The sequence below is a fragment of the Oncorhynchus mykiss genome, chromosome 2 (assembly GCF_057628025.1).
Source record: "Oncorhynchus mykiss isolate SJ-2025 chromosome 2, ASM5762802v1, whole genome shotgun sequence".
Lineage (NCBI taxonomy): Eukaryota > Metazoa > Chordata > Actinopteri > Salmoniformes > Salmonidae > Oncorhynchus > Oncorhynchus mykiss.
Window position 1 is genome coordinate 30,754,110 of NC_143023.1, and position 17,145 is coordinate 30,771,254.

A 17,145-nucleotide genomic window follows, 5' to 3' on the forward strand; every position below is an offset into this window, starting at 1 on the left:
TCAAACGTTTACCTGCCGACAGTACTTAGCACCTCTGAAGATAGTGTCGGCAGTCAATCTCGTTTGTGTTCACACAGCAAAGACCTTAAAGTCGTTAGCCAGAGCCTTGTTAAAATACTCCAAACCAGAAGGTGGCAGTAGCGTTGTTTGATAATGTATGTCTGTGTGTGTTGCTTATGGTTTCCAATGTTAGCTAGCTAGCTAGCTGTGTTAATGTTGCTATTTTTGTAGAACGCCCTTGTTAATACTAGCCAGATGGCCACAGCTAGATAACTACCTAGCAATTCACTCTCCAAAATCCCATACTACCAGTGCCAGCCCATAGCCAAATGCTTAGCTAACGTTAGCATATTGCTAGCTAGCACAATATAGCTAGCTAGCCTAGGACACTGCAGTAACTGTGCAGCTAACACAGGCAACTGTTTCATGGAAACTAATCCATTGTGATTTAATTCTAATGTCAATACTATCTACAGTGGTTTGCATTGTGTCTGTGCACTTACCTAGCTGCCATGCCATAGCCTACATTGCATATGAAGTGTGACTGGCTCATGACATTTAACCATGGATGTAGGGAGAAAATGCCCTTTTTTTCATTTTTCTTGTCACTCCTGTTGGCTGTGATAAGTACCTATTGGCAGTCTATTGGAAATGAGATCGTCTGCGTTTCATGCTTAGGAAATGTTCGCTTCAAAATATCCCCAAAGGCAAATTACATCTGATAGAAAATCCCCTTAAAAACACTTTTCCTTCAGACATTTCCTCTTAAACCCCATCACATTCAATAACATGATTGAGATAATTTCATGCATATTCACTACACTGAAGCCAATCTGTGAGTGAGACTCAACACAAACATCTCACATAACCGAGTTGTGGATGTTTTTGGAGGATCTCTGGTTAAGGGAACTCCTAAAACAGCACTGGGGAGCATTACAGGCCGAGGTGGCCAACCATAACTCTTCCAGAGTTGGCTGACGATGCTGAGCTGGCTAGAAGCCTGGCTGGAATAACAGAGAGAGACCGAGAGAGAGCAAGAGACTGCTCAGGGGGAAATTCCCTTTTTACTCTGTTTTCCATCCTTTCACAAGAGAGAAAAGAGAAATAGCGAAAAGTTTGGGAAAGGTGATAAAGAGAGAGAGAGAGAGATTAATAGAAAGACAGACGGAAAGGGAAGGAAAGAGAGAAAAGGCGTTCAAGCCGAGGCATAGTGCAGGAGTCGCTCGCTCTCGAGGAAGAGAGCTGAGAGAAAGAAGGAAGAAGAGAATGTGCAGGGTCTTTTCCAGGCCCATCACTGGCCAGTGAGAGTATAATCCTTCCCTGTTATGTCTGGCCAGGTAACCTAAGCCGTGTACTGTAGGGGCTTTACATCGCCCTGGCTCATGTAGCAGCAACCACTAACATATAGGTGCAAAATCACAGCCTTAGGGACTCAGAGTATAGACAAGGTGTTCTCCCTACTTCCCTCTCTTCAGTTATCCTTCCCTCACTTCTTTTTCCCCTTTTCTTTACTCTGTCTCTCACTCTAACCTTCTCTTTCCCTCTTTTTTTTTGTCATTGTGTTTTTCTATAGAGTAACCTGTAGATGTGGCTTTTTAAAAGCATCTTTAAACTGTGCAAACTCATCTTGAGGCTACTGAAGGGTGTCGAATCGAGAGGACGTTTGACCACAGTCACACTGTTGGCCCATAGACTCCTAGAATATTAATGTGATGGTTAAACAATCTTCAAATGCTTTCAATGGGCAACTAAACCCAATTGCTGCAGGATCAGCTAAACTAAATGTCCTGCCATCAATGAGGGGTGTGGTCGAAAGAAACGGGGGGGGGGGGGGGGGCTGAAGTTGAGGGAAAAAGCTGGAGGGAGAAAAGAAGGGAGTGAGAAGGAGGGAATGATAGCAAGAGAGAAGACTGAGACCAGAAAGAACTAGGGGAAACATTTTTCCCCTCTCAGGTTCCCAGCCGCCATTGACTAGTCGGCACTCTCTAAAGACAAACAGAGTGTGTGTTTGTGTGTGGTTAGGAAGAGGGGGACGTCCTGCCTGTAAATCTAAACTGGTCCCACCTCTTCACACACCGTATCCCAGACACCCCGTGTATTCTCAGGCTGCCACGGCAGAGTTACGACCCTCACTCGCCACAATGATTTACCTGCATGGGCTGTGTGTGTGTATTATGTCTCACCTGAGTTGTCATTGTTGCCCTCTGTTGGCCAACTCATGGTCGACACACCTGACCTCACTATGGGGTCACTGGTAGATATGAGGCCTATGAGGGTTTCTGTAGTAGTTATGAGAGTGGGCTACTTTTCTCCAAAGTATGTAATATAATTTTCCCTAAAATATTTGCTTTTAAGCACACACACAGCAACATGTGCTGTCAATCATCCTCTCTCAATGGATAATGGAAGTAGTCTGGAATCTCAGCAGCCTGATTACACCAACACTAGTCATACTGCATGATTTCTCACTGAGTGTGTGTTAAGTCTCTCTGACCACTCTGTTTATTTGACCTCAGGGCGACTGTAAGGGATCCCGTTCATTGTGCAGCTGCAATGATGTCATCGATGCGATGAAACGTGTGTGTGTGTGTGTCACTGATCAAAAGGGAGGACATCTACTGTATCAGAGCACATATGAACAGACAGAGGCACGGACAGACAGAAATAAACAAACGCTACTCAGAACTAGACACCCCAACTATTTAGCCGTAACATGTAGCCTGTGTTTGTGTGTGTGTGTGTGTGTGTGTGTTGAGTACATGCAAGTGCATAAGTGTCTGCATGTGCACGTGGCGTACCCATGTGTACAGTATGTGTAACCAAAACTGTGTATGTGAAACTATGTGTGTGTGTGTGTGTGTGTGCACATCTCTCTCTAGCAATATCGAGTTGCGCGGGAACATAAACAGTGGGCTGTGGGCTCTTCCTGTGCTTCCCAGAGCAGATCCCAGTCTACTTACCTGCAGGGTTGAGCTCCTTCATATGGGCCAGCAGCAGAGCATGGGAAACACAAACACAACACAGTCACTTTAGAGGGCCCTGGCCCAGGGCACGTAAACACTGGAGCCTACTCATTCACTTTACACACACCCCTGCCCTTCATCCCTCCCTCACTACTTCTTCCCCCGCTTTAGTCTCTCCCCTCTCCTCTCGTTTCCTTCCGTCTCTCTCCCTCCTCTGTTCCACCTCTCTCGTCTCCCTGTTCTCACCTCCCTTCCTCTCATCTCTCTGGAAAGTGGAGTCCTCTCCTTGCGTCTTCTCCTTTATCTGCACCAAATGAAGACCTGGACGGGTGAAAGTAGACTCCTGCTGATGCACCCCATCCGTACATAAGTAATCTCAGTCACTGTCTGTCTCTTTTATTAAATGTGTTCTCAGAAGTCAAAAGCTCCACCTTAGACAGACAGCAGGCTTGAGACTGACAATAGACAATGAGACAGACAGAATAACAGAACAGACCTTCTAGGCTTAAGTACCAGACTGACAGAATATAGACAGTCTAAAAACAGAGACATCGACTACTGTAGCTACAGACGGCCAAGAATAACCGACAACCAGCCAAACGCATTCAGCTTAACATCAATTCAGGAGACAAAATGGTCCTAGTCAGCAAAATCTATTATCAGCCAGCTGTGGACTGATTCATTCTATAATGATTCAATTTTTTAAAAAAGGTGCACATTCTTCAAAAAATAATTCTGCCAAACCGCTGTTATTGAAATAATCAATGACACACATTCAACTACACAATCACCTACACAGTCATTCGTTTGACAGTGAGTGAAGTTAATTAAATGCTGGAGGACTCAAGGTGGTGCTGAATGTGTTTCATTGACTCAGGAATGAGCTCTACACTGAATCATGTGCCACTGATTCCTCTAGCAGTCTAGCAGCACAGTCCATGAGGGCCAGATTGAGAATGAAACTGCAGCATGCTTGTGTATTTCACGCTTTGTTAGCTCTGATGAAAGCCAGCCACCTCCCTCCCTCTATTGGCTGGGTGTAGCCACACTGGCTGCTGAGGAGAGGAGAGGAGAGTAGAGGAGAGGGAGAGGAGAGGAGAGGAGAGGAGCTGAAGAGGAGAGGAGCTGAAGAGGAGAGGAGAGGAGCTGGAGAGGAGAGGAGCTGAAGAGGAGAGGAGCTGGAGAGGAGAGGAGCTGAAGAGGAGAGGAGCAGGAGAGGAGAGCGGGGCAGAGATTTAGCACAGGTCAAATGGAACTGAACACAGGACAAATATACAGATAGAGGGGAAATAGACAGAGATATGCACACAAACAAACACACACTACACGTAGAGGCTGGTGTGATTAAAAATGAATGTGAAATAATTGAGACAGTGGATGGCCCCCAACATGGCCCTACTACATTAGATAGTGGACAGTGGGAGAGCACTACCGCAAATCCCTTTGATGGGAAAGGAGTGTAGACAGTAACAGAGTTGTAATCGTTGCCTCTTGGTGCAGCGGCAGAAAGAGAGAAAGCTGAATTCCTCCCATTCCAGCCAGGCATTCAGAGAAGAGGAGTGGAGGAGAGCGCTAATGAAGATTAACACTGCTCTGTCTAACACCTAGCCAGCGGGCCAACACATCCATATACACACTGACGCACAGAGAGAAATATAGTCCACTAAACAGTCATACAGTGCCTTGCGAAAGTATTCGGCCCCCTTGAACTTTGCGACCTTTTGCCACATTTCAGGCTTCAAACATAAAGATATAAAACGGTATTTTTTTGTGAAGAATCAACAACAAGTGGGACACAATCATGAAGTGGAACGACATTTATTTTTTTAACAAATCACAAACTGAAAAATTGGGCGTGCAAAATTATTCAGCCCCCTTAAGTTAATACTTTGTAGCGCCACCTTTTGCTGCGATTACAGCTGTAAGTCGCTTGGGGTATGTCTCTATCAGTTTTGCACATCGAGAGACTGAAATTTTTTCCCATTCCTCCTTGCAAAACAGCTCGAGCTCAGTGAGGTTGGATGGAGAGCATTTGTGAACAGCAGTTTTCAGTTCTTTCCACAGATTCTCGATTGGATTCAGGTCTGGACTTTGACTTGGCCATTCTAACACCTGGATATGTTTATTTTTGAACCATTCCATTGTAGATTTTGCTTTATGTTTTGGATCATTGTCTTGTTGGAAGACAAATCTCCGTCCCAGTCTCAGGTCTTTTGCAGACTCCATCAGGTTTTCTTCCAGAATGGTCCTGTATTTGGCTCCATCCATCTTCCTATCAATTTTAACCATCTCCCCTGTCCCTGCTGAAGAAAAGCAGGCCCAAACCATGATGCTGCCACCACCATGTTTGACAGTGGGGATGGTGTGTTCAGCTGTGTTGCTTTTACGCCAAACATAACGTTTTGCATTGTTGCCAAAAAGTTCAATTTTGGTTTCATCTGACCAGAGCACCTTCTTCCACATGTTTGGTGTGTCTCCCAGGTGGCTTGTGGAAAACTTTAAACTACACTTTTTATGGATATCTTTAAGAAATGGCTTTCTTCTTGCCACTCTTCCATAAAGGCCAGATTTGTGCAATATACGACTGATTGTTGTCCTATGGACAGAGTCTCCCACCTCAGCTGTAGATCTCTGCAGTTCATCCAGAGTGATCATGGGCCTCTTGGCTGCATCTCTGATCAGTCTTCTCCTTGTATGAGCTGAAAGTTTAGAGGGACGGCCAGGTCTTGGTAGATTTGCAGTGGTCTGATACTCCTTCCATTTCAATATTATCGCTTGCACAGTGCTCCTTGGGATGTTTAAAGCTTGGGAAATCTTTTTGTATCCAAATCCGGCTTTAAACTTCTTCACAACAGTATCTCGGACCTGCCTGGTGTGTTCCTTGTTCTTCGTGATGCTCTCTGCGCTTTTAACGGACCTCTGAGACTATCACAGTGCAGGTGCATTTATACGGAGACTTGATTACACACAGGTGGATTGTATTTATCATCATTAGTCATTTAGGTCAACATTGGATCATTCAGAGATCCTCACTGAACTTCTGGAGAGAGTTTGCTGCACTGAAAGTAAAGGGGCTGAATAATTTTGCACGCCCAATTTTTCAGTTTTTGATTTGTTAAAAAAGTTTGAAATATCCAATAAATGTCGTTCCACTTCATGATTGTGTCCCACTTGTTGTTGATTCTTCACAAAAAAATACAGTTTTTCATCTTTATGTTTGAAGCCTGAAATGTGGCAAAAGGTCGCAAAGTTCAAGGGGGCCGAATACTTTCGCAAGGCACTGTATATCCACAGGTGTGTGTGTGTGTGTGTGTAGCCATCCCTCCTTCCCCTGCTCATCTCTTCTCTCTGTTACTGTGAACCCTACCTGTGATCTAAGTAATGTCTTACCGATCAAAACACAGGGCAGCCATCTCTGGAAGGTCCTGTGAAAAACTCCAGACTCCTCTCTTTCCACCCCCGCTATTTTTAGCATCACAATAAAATTACAAAAAAACGCCTCAATATTTCCAAGCCATTTCACATTTAATGTGCTTTCAGGGAACCTTTCCACAAGGCGCTGCCAACACAGACAGTCCAATGGAAACAATAGTACAAATGCCGCTTTTTTTGTGAGACGCTTTGAATCAAATGAAATAATAAAACCCCATGACATTTTAATTTAAATAAAGAGGGGTTTTGTTGGTTAGAGGGGAGAGTAATGTCTTCCAGAAACACATACTGCCGTGAACCAGATGCTTTGAGGGATACAGTTCAGTCCTCTGTTACCCATTCAGTGGTTTTAAAGGGTACAGAGCTGCTACAGGCAGATGTCAGTACTGTTACAGCCAACGATCAGCGGTGTTACTCTCAGTCCATCTCGTAACAGACACACGTCAGTACTGTTAGCCAGATGTCAGTACTGTTACAGCCAACGATCAGCGGTAGTAACTCTCAGTCCATCTCGTAACAGACACACGTCAGTACTGTTAGCCAGATGTCAGAGCTGTTACAGACAGACGTTTGTGGACGTAAGATAAGTCACAGGCAGGGAAACGTAAAAGCATCAATTCATGAGAGAGATGAGGCAAGTGTGATATGTCTCCGACAGGTTGTAGAAAGGAGAGCTGTAAGATACGACCACGTCTCCTGTCAGGTCTGTTGTTGGATATGGCCCATTCAGGAAGGCAGAGAACGCCACCACAGAGGTAGACCCAACACCTGTAAAAAATATTTAAAAAACATAATAATAACACTGTTTTAGACACACAGTCAAAACACAGACACATGACGACTCAGCACTTTAACAAGTGTGGAAAGGACAGGAAACAGTATTCTCAACACTCAGACTACCCAGGCCTAAAAACATACACACAGTCACATACTCTCAGTCTCACACATGGTTACACGCTCAAACATCTCGACCAGAGGTGAAGACAGCAGGGTTAACAACGTTAACCAGACAACTCTAACACACACACAGAGAAAGGGTGTCTGTGGCACAAAGAGGAGGGTGCTGATTTGAGTCCAGTTCTAATACCCTAACAGAGTCAGAGAGGGAAGGTAGATGGGGAACAAAAACAGCCTGGGAGGAAAGGCCAGATTTCAGCTAATGGCTTTGGAGAGAGGTCGAGCCAAGTTACACACACAAGTTACACACAGCCCTGTTTGAATGGGCACACCGACCATACGTCAGGTGGTGTGGTAATGGGGCGTGACGTATGGAGCCCAGAGCAGAGTAGGCCCAGCACAGGTGACTGAGCCAGGGGTGTGTGCCAGGATTCCCCACTACACACATATCAAGCACTCTGTATGTCTGTGTCCTGCTCTCGCTCTCTGTCTGTAGTGAAGGGATTTCACAGACCATCTCGCCCTCTTTTCATTTTCATTGCCAATCTGTCTGTCTTTCCTTGTCTCAAACCTGCCAACCATGGAGAGTTTTCAGTCGTGTAAAATACTTAAGTAAAAATACAATGTACATTCCAAAGTAAAATAGTGTACTTTCTACTCCATACATTTTCCCTGACACCCAAAAGTACTTATTACATTTTTAATGCTTAGCAGGACTGGAAAACTGTCCAATTCACACACATATCAACCCAAACATCTCTGGTCATCTCTACTGCCTCTTGTCTGGCGGACTCACTAAATACAAATGGTGGTGTCTGGTTTGCGTAATATAAGCAATTTGAAATGATTTATACTTTTCATTTTGATACTCAAGTATATTTTTGCAATTAAATACATTTTTATATTTAGTATATTTAAGTATATTTAGAAACAAAATACTTTTAGACTTTTACTCAAGTAGTATTTTATTGGGTGACTTTCTCTTTTACTTGAGTCATTTTCTATTAAGGTACCTTTACTTTTACTCAAGTATGACAATTGGGTACTTTTTCCACCACTGAGAATTTTACCACGTCAGTGAGGTGATGCGACACCCACACTGCTCAAACCTTAGGCAAATGCACCTTTTTTTAGCCTAATAATGATGTTGGCAGAAGACTGGCTCACTAGGAATGGTAGGCTATAGACTGTTATGGGTACTTGGTCATTGGTTGTGCTTCAGTAGCTAACTAGAAATACGTTTAAAATGTACAATATGGGGCTCTCCTTAAGATTTTCTGACAAGGTGGTACTGATGTAGGCCTTATGTTAGATAGGGGGGAGGTCTTTAGGGGCTCAGTCAAGTTTGCTCTCAGGAAGTTGGAGCATTTTGCATTTTTTAAAAACCTGCAACTGCCATTTCCTGAAACCTAGAGTTTTAAATGATGTCAAACAATGTAGCCAACACAGAAGTCTTGTGTCAAACACATTTGACCAAGACAAATATGATTAGTCATGTTCTGAAATGTTCAGGGGTTCAGGGGGTATTTCTCTCACATGTCAATACCATTATAGAAAAAAAGTTGGATTTTGTAACCTAATGTCATATCTCAAAATCCATATCCATCTTACCTCAATATTTTTATGTCCTGCGGATTCGAGACGAAAGATGTTGAACGGGAAAAAGTGAGCCTGTCAGGTAGCCAGTAGCCTTAATTCTTGCACAGAATCCAGACTAGATAATGCAATAACATTTTCCTGAATTTCACCACTTTCTTTCCATTGATTTAATCACCCTAATTCTGGCCATCCTACAAGGGTAAAAACTACAATAACCTTTGAATGGATTGTGATAGGGAGGTGAGGTTTGGACCATTGGTTTTCTTATAGGATTATTTACACAATTATTTACACAAGTTATTTTACCCATTGGTCAAAATATGCGTTATTGATTGGACACCGTACTAAATTAAATTGAGGTGGTCTCATTGACACTTTCACATTTTTTCTAGGTTACATTTATTATTATTCTAATTAATTGGGGTCTTTATGTGGACAGTCTAGTGAAAATGTAAACTGACTTCTTCATTTTGTTTGGGGAGAAAATAAAACATCAGAATAATTCAATTACTGGATGCAATGTAGTACTCTAGCTTACTGTAGTACTCTAGCTTACTGTAGTACTCTAGCTTACTGTAGTACTCTAGCTTACTGTAGTACTCTAGCTTACTGTAGTACTCTAGCTTACTGTTGTAGTCTAGCTTACTGTTGTAGTCTAGCTTACTGTTGTAGTCTAGCTTACTGTAGTACTCTAGCTTACTGTTGTAGTCTAGCTTACTGTAGTACTCTAGCTTACTGTAGTACTCTAGCTTACTGTTGTAGTCTAGCTTACTGTAGTACTCTAGCTTACTGTTGTAGTCTAGCTTACTGTAGTAGTCTCGCTTACTGTAGTAGTCTCGCTTACTGTAGCACTCTAGCTTACTGTAGTACTCTAGCTTACTGTAGTAGTCTAGCTTACTGTAGTACTCTAGCTTACTGTAGTACTCTAGCTTACTGTAGTACTCTAGCTTACTGTTGTAGTCTAGCTTACTGTAGTAGTCAAGCTTACTGTAGTACTCTCGCTTACTGTAGTACTCTAGCTTACTGTAGTAGTCTAGCTTACTGTAGGCTGTTTGGAATATGAAACAACTGAACTAGGTCTATACGAGCTAGTTCCAGATCTCCATCCCTGACCTCATCCATCAAGTTCGGTCTGACTACTAGACTACAGTACCATTCATTCAACATGCCTTGTTGCCGTTGGTGACCTGACTATAATCACATCATTAGCAGCCTACTGTTGACATACAGCGATATCAAGAAGACAGATGAAGAATTGATTCATTAACACAGGCCTACTAATATTTAACAGTCTAACATAACTTCCTGTCAAGGAAGGTTTTAGCGCAATTAGGGGCGTTTTTTTTTTTTAGATCGCTGTTTGATGTCAAGTTACACCCATTGATGGTCGCCGTTGGTCCGTGGCCGTTAATGTTTCGCATTGGGGACGACAGTTGTTGACAACTGTAGTATTGTAGCGAACTCTGACCCTTTTCCTAACCTCATTCTCCTAACATGCCATGCTAATTTAGCTAACCTGCCACGTTAATTCTCCCAACATGCCACGCTAGTTATCCTAACCTGTTATGAAACAAATCATCTGTGTCGAAAAACCATCAATCTCATAAAACCGGAACTGACCAATGGCAGGTATCAATTGACTGACCAATCACAGGCACCAATGAGCATTTCCTGATGTTCAGGAGCACCCACATCAAGAAACATCCCAAATTGCAGTCTGCAATTACACCATATTGGTATTTTAGGAGTGTTTTTCGTACCAGCGTACTTTGACCTCAAATTGCGTGCAGGTTGGCAGGTCGTTTGTTTCCCTCTTCTCCATCTCTCTCGTTGTATTCTTCTCTGTCCCTGGCTCTTCCTGCTGACATGGGGCCCAGGAGGCTAGTGTGTTCTGTAGCACCAACACCAACACCCTTCTACTATACATGGAGGCAGTCAAAACGTCAGACAAGAATCCTCAACATGAGCACACACAACGCCACAGAGGAGGAGAGACGGTGGCTGAGTGGAGGAAAAAAGGAAGAAACAGATTACGAGGGGAGAGAGCGTCAAAGGAAGAAAAAGAAAGGAGTGGGAGAAGAGGCAGAGAAGCCAAAAGGGCCGGCACTTTCTCTGCGCTCCGTCAGACGCTATGACAGCGTGACGAGCCCTCTCCCTCCATCACTCTCCTTTTCAAAAACGGGGGCAGGCTTGCTTTTAACCCCTCGACCCCGCGAGCAAATAGTGACCAGACAGTCTAAGTGTTACCACACCATTAGCGCCCAGCGTAGAACAACAATAACAACAAAGGAACAGGACACAAATCCCCCTCGTATCTCCTTCCCCCCTCTCCTTCGTTCTCACACTCGCTCCTTCCCTCAGGGCCTGAGTTAAGCGGAAGACATTTCGCTTTGACCTTAGGTGACCTCGGCCACCCACCCCTGGGAGAAGACGGGTCAAGAAGGGTCGGCAGGGTAATGCACATCACACACTGAGAGCAGAGAGGGAAAGTGTGTTGAGGGTGTTTGGGGTGCAAAGCGTGTGTGCGCTCCACTGAGAGAATCATTGTGTGTGTGAGACATGTGTGAGACTGTGAAAGAGACTGTAAAAGAGAGAATGTTTGTGCATGTGTGTGAGAGAGTGTGTGCAAGAGTATTAAACGGTGTAGTGTTTTAGTGTTAGGGTGTGTGTGGGGGGGCACATACTGACACTTGCAGAGACCCATTAGGGATCTCGGGTGAAGATCAGCAGGGCGCTAAATGGCCACCTTTGACTTTTTGGGGTCAAGACTTAGGTCACATCTCCGTGTAGGGTCTGTTAGAGCAATCCATTCAAAGCCTCTCTGCTGTACGCTAAAATTCTCTCCACGAAGCAGGACCATCAGATAAGACTCACTTTACATACACTACCAGTCAAAGGTTTTAGAACACCTACTCATACATTGTAGAATAATAGTGAAGACATCAAAACTATAAAATAAAACATATGGAATCATGTGGTAACCAAAAAAGTGTTAAACAAATCCAAATATATTTGAGAGATTCTTCAAAGTAGCCACCCTTTGCCTCGATGACAGCTTTGCACACACTTGGCATTCTTTCAACCAGCTTCATGAGATAGTCACCTGAAATGCATTTCAATTAACAGGTGTGCCTGTTAATGCCTTAATGCGTTTGAGCCAATCAGTTATGTTGTGACAAGGTAGGGGTGTATACAGAAGATGGTATTTTACCAAGTCCATATTATGGCAAAAACAGCTCAAATAAGCAAAGATAAACAACCGTTTCTGCAAAGAAACCACTGCTAAATGACACCAATAATAAGAAGAGATTTGCTGGGGCCAAGAAACATGAGCAATGGACATTACACCGGTGGAAATTTGTCCTTTGGTCTCTGGAGTCCAAATTGGAGATTTTTGGTTTAAACTGCTGTGTCTTTGTGATGCGCGGTGTGTGTGAACGGATGATCTCCACATGTGTATTTCCCAACGTAAAGCATGGAGGAGGAGGTGTTATGGTGTGGAGATGCTTTGCTGGTGACACTGTCTGTGATTTATTCAGAATTCAAGGCACACTTAACCAGCATGGCTACCACAGCACTCTGCAGCGATACGCCATCCCATCTGGTTTGCGCTTAGTGGGACTATCATTTGATTTCAACAGTACAATGACCCAACACACCTCCAGGCTGTGTAAAGGCTATTTTTCCAAGAAAGAGAGTGATTGAGTGCTGCATCAGATGACCTAGCCTCCACAATCCCCCGACCACAAACAAACTGAGATGGTTTGGGATGAGTCGGAATGCAGAGTGAAGGAAAAGCAGCCAACAAGTGCTCAGCATATGTGGGAACTCCTTCAAGACTGTTGGAAAAGCATTCCAGGTGAAGCTGGTTGAGAGAATGCCAAGAGTGTGCAAAGCTGTCAAGGCAAAGGGTGGCTATTTGAGGAATCTCAAATATAAAATATATTTTGATTTGTTTAACACTTTTTTGGTTGCAACTACTATCATATCAGTGTGAGGGGTGTGAGTCCTTGAGAGCTGCCCAGTTGACTGGTTTAGATTTCTACCTGGCACACAGGCTTAACAATCCACCAGGTTTCCCAGGTCTATATCGTATGATGATTATGAGGTAAGGTTGAAAACTAGCAGACACCACAGCTCTCTAGGATCAAAGCTATGTGCATGCCATCTCTTTGACGTGTTTGCATGCGTGTGTGTTAGTGTGTGTGTGGGTGGGGGGGGGGGGGGTTACTGTCAGTTTGTACTTGTGTATTAATGGAATACTTTGCTCTTACCTAGAAATTCACTATTTAGTGATTTAAATCAGACTACCAAACCTGTAACAAGGGAAAGAAGAGAGAGACAGAGGCAGCGAGAACAAAGAAGGTAGTGTGGTGGTGGACAGGGGTACTGGGTTGCCATCTGAGACAAATAAAGAGTGAAATAACAATAAAAATCAGAAGGCGCTGCCTCCCCCACAAACCCAGGACAGACCAAGCTGAGTGGAGGGATGAAGTTTCTAAACAGAGCATCCTGCGGTGGCACACACACACAGTCAAAGAATCAAAGACACATGGGCATTGGTCTGTTGGTCTGTGCCAAACTCACACACTCCAAAACACAGAGGCTAACTGGGCAGCTCCAGCTCCCCATTACTCAGGATAAAACACACGGACAAGACGTCAGAGGAAGGGAGTGAGTGTGAGAGAGAGATCTGTAGAGAGAAAGCTACAACGTGTGGGAGATGGAGAGATAAAGGTGACGAGAGAGAGAGAGGAGAAGGAGAGAGTGGGACTCAAAGAGACAGATGAAGATGGAGTTTATAGCTATATAGTAGATTGAGAGACAGAGGGAGAGAGAGGAGAAGGAGAGAGTGGGACTCAAAGAGACAGATGAAGATGGAGTTTATAGCTATATAGTAGATTGAGAGACAGAGGGAGAGAGAAACTAAAACGTGTGGTATGTGTGTGTACACGGCACTATGCACTTCAACAAGACTCAGTACAGGCCAAATCCGGTCATTCTGGACAAAGAGTCAAAAGTCCCGTTAAAAAGGTTTGACTGCCAAACACGACCATGGTGGGGTCAGGTAGGGGTAGGGTGGGGTCAGGTAGGGGTAAGGTGGGGTAGAGGGGTGTGTGTTTGTGTGTGTGGTTAGGGGCCTGGGTTTCACAGCAGAAGGCTGCTGATAGACTGGTGGAGAGCAGCGCCAGGTTTCTGTGTGTGGGAGACAAAAAGCGTGGCATAAACACACCGAGTCATCGCTGGTTCACGGTGTGTGTGTTTAATCTGCTGCGTTGTGACGACTGCCATGGTTACGTACGCATCACCTAACTAATCTTTTAGCTGTCATGGCTTACAGCCATCTTAATGGTGAGGGCAACATTTGCTTCAAAATGTGGTTCTATAATCTCCAACACCTCTACTAACCTACAGTAGGCTAGTGGAAAAATGGATCCCAACTAGAACCACATACAGGACTAAACACTTTTAGGGCGACCAGACTTTTCTTCAAATGTTCCTACATCAACGTGTTCCAGCTTTTCATCACAAAAGCTTCAAGTACATCAGTCTCTTTGCACTGCTCTCAGACACTGTGATAAAACTGATATGAAACCGGTTTCTAGGAATTGGGAAGGTTGTAGTAGCAGACTGTTGTGTTTGCTTTGGGTGAGAGTTTACAGTGTTTGCTTGACCGTGTCAAGGTGACCACGTACCTCCGTTTTATTCATTCAGATTATAGAACCTTTCATGTCTGCTGTCCCATACTGATAATGTCCACAGAGGAAAGCACACATTCTTTCATTCATTCATTCACTCTTGCTCTCTATAAAGATAAGGTGAGAGAGAGCGAGAGAGAGAGAGAGCGAGAGAGAGCGAGCGAGAGAGAGAGAGAGAGCGAGAGAGAGAGTGCGAGAGAGCGAGAGAGAGAGAGAGAGAAGAGGTGGCTAGCTTTCATGACAGCCAGTGGAGGCTGAACACACAGTCAGTTTAGGACCCTGCAACGCACAGCGACTCGTCACCTTGATCTGAGAAAGAGAGACGAATGGAGAGGGAGGAGAAAAAGAGAAATAAAAGAGGAAGTCATCAAGTGTGCGACACATACCCTCCCTGTGACTGATGGGAGGGGAAAACCATCAATGTGATCACAGATCACTGCACCTGTACATAGCCCATCTGTAAACAGCCCATCTATCTACCTACCTCATCCCCCATACGGTATGTATTTATCTTGCTCCTTTGCACCCCAGTATCTCTACTTGCACATTCATCTTCTGCACATCTACCATTCCAGTGTTTAATTGCTATATTGTAATTACTTCGCCACTACGGCCTATTTATTGCCTTAACTTACCTCATTTGCACTCACTGTATGAAGACTTTTTGTTTTCTTTTGTTCTACTGTAATATTGACTGTATGTTTTGTTTATTCCATGTGTAACTCTGGGTTGTTGTATGTGTCGAATTTCTATGCTTTATCTTGGCCAGGTCACAGTTGCAAATGAGAACTTGTTCTCAACTAAATAAAGGTGAAATAAATAAAATAAAAATGTCCGGGATGAGTGCTTGCTACAGAGATAGAGAGAACGTCAGGATATACAAGTCTGTATGTGTAGCTTTCATATTGTGTGTGTGTGTTTGGCTTTACTATCCTTGTGGGGACCAGAAGTCCTCACAAGAATTGTAAAAACAAAGAAAGTGGGGACATTTTGCCGGTTGCCACAAGGAAAAGGGCTATTTTAGGCTTAGGGATTAGGTTTAGGGTTATAATTGGGGTTAGGTTTAGGAGTTAGGATTAGAGGTTAAAGTTCGAGCTCGGTTGTGCTTCTACATCTGTGTTTCTTGCTGCTTGGGGTTTTAAGATGGGTTTCTGCTGATGTAAAAAGGGCTTTATAAATACATTTGATTTGAAGTGTTAGAGAAAATAGGATGCTGAGTGGGATTCAATTGTTTGGTCCCCACAAGGACAGTAAAACAAACATCTGTGTCCATTTCAGTGTGTGTGTTTTTGTGTGTGTGGATATGTGTTCATCGATGTGCTGTCCATGTTAGTGGAGACTGTGGCTATAACAGTCAGATCCTCATCTGTCGCTGCTACAGGAAGAATATCTACAACAGAGAAGAAGAAAGAGTCAGGAAATAACCTACAATACACACAAAGAATGTTCACGGTGTGTGTCTGTGTGTGCATGCGTGTCCTACCAGCCTGGGTCCTGGTGGTCTGTCTGATGACGCTCTGCAGACTCGTTCTCTCAGTGTCGTCCACCTTGGGCGTGAAGAAGAAGGAGGGGTCTGTGCCCATGTAGGAACACTGCAGGTGGCCATCATTGCTCAGGGTCACCACCACACCCTTCAGGTCCCTATGGGGGGGTTGAAACATCTGCCTGAGTCAGAAACAGAAAACTGCTACAGTGTATGTTTTGTATGAGGAAAGAAACAGTTTCATAGCAGCTTTTCAGCACCCATCATTCAGAGATAGAACAAGAATGAAATGGACAGAAGAAAAACTAGTTAGGTGATGCAGTGTGTGTGTGTGTGTGTGTGTGTGTGTGTGTGAACTGGTTGCAGATGTGTTGTGGTGCCAGGGCAGTGAGGCAGTAACACACAGGAGTTTCCAGCCCAGAGGAGTAGTAAGTAGTAACACACAGAGGAGTAGTAAGTAGTAACACACAGAGGAGTAGTAAGTAGTAACACACAGGAGTAGTAACACACAGAGGAGTAGTAAGTAGTAACACACAGGAGTAGTAACACACAGAGGAGTAGTAAGTAGTAACACACAGAGGAGTAGTAAGTAGTAACACACAGAGGAGTAGTAAGTAGTAACACACAGAGGAGTAGTAAGTAGTAACACACAGGAGTAGTAACACACAGAGGAGTAGTAAGTAGTAACACACAGAGGAGTAGTAAGTAGTAACACACAGAGGAGTAGTAAGTAGTAACACACAGAGGAGTAGTAAGTAGTAACACACAGGAGTAGTAACACACAGAGGAGTAGTAAGTAGTAACACACAGAGGAGTAGTAAGTAGTAACACACAGAGGAGTAGTAAGTAGTAACACACAGAGGAGTAGTAAGTAGTAACACACAGAGGAGTAGTAAGTAGTAACACACAGAGGAGTAGTAAGTAGTAACACACAGAGGAGTAGTAAGTAGTAACACACAAAGGAGTAGTAAGTAGTAACACACAGAGGAGTAGTAAGTAGTAACACACAGAGGAGTAGTAAGTAGTAACACACAGAGGAGTAGTAAGTAGTAACACACAGAGGAGTAGTAAG

At 43.9% G+C, this 17,145-nt stretch overlaps 1 pseudogene across 1 annotated transcript in view; it reads right to left on the minus strand.

Moving 5' to 3' along the window:
* LOC118936732 (protein PTHB1-like) overlaps nucleotides 1-17,145 on the minus strand; it is an 88,849-nt pseudogene that overhangs the window by 51,588 nt on the left and 20,116 nt on the right. Inside the window, exon 4 of the transcript XR_016483569.1 lies at nucleotides 9,430-9,939. The product of XR_016483569.1 is annotated as a protein PTHB1-like (transcript). The remainder of the gene's footprint in view (nucleotides 1-9,429; nucleotides 9,940-17,145) is intronic.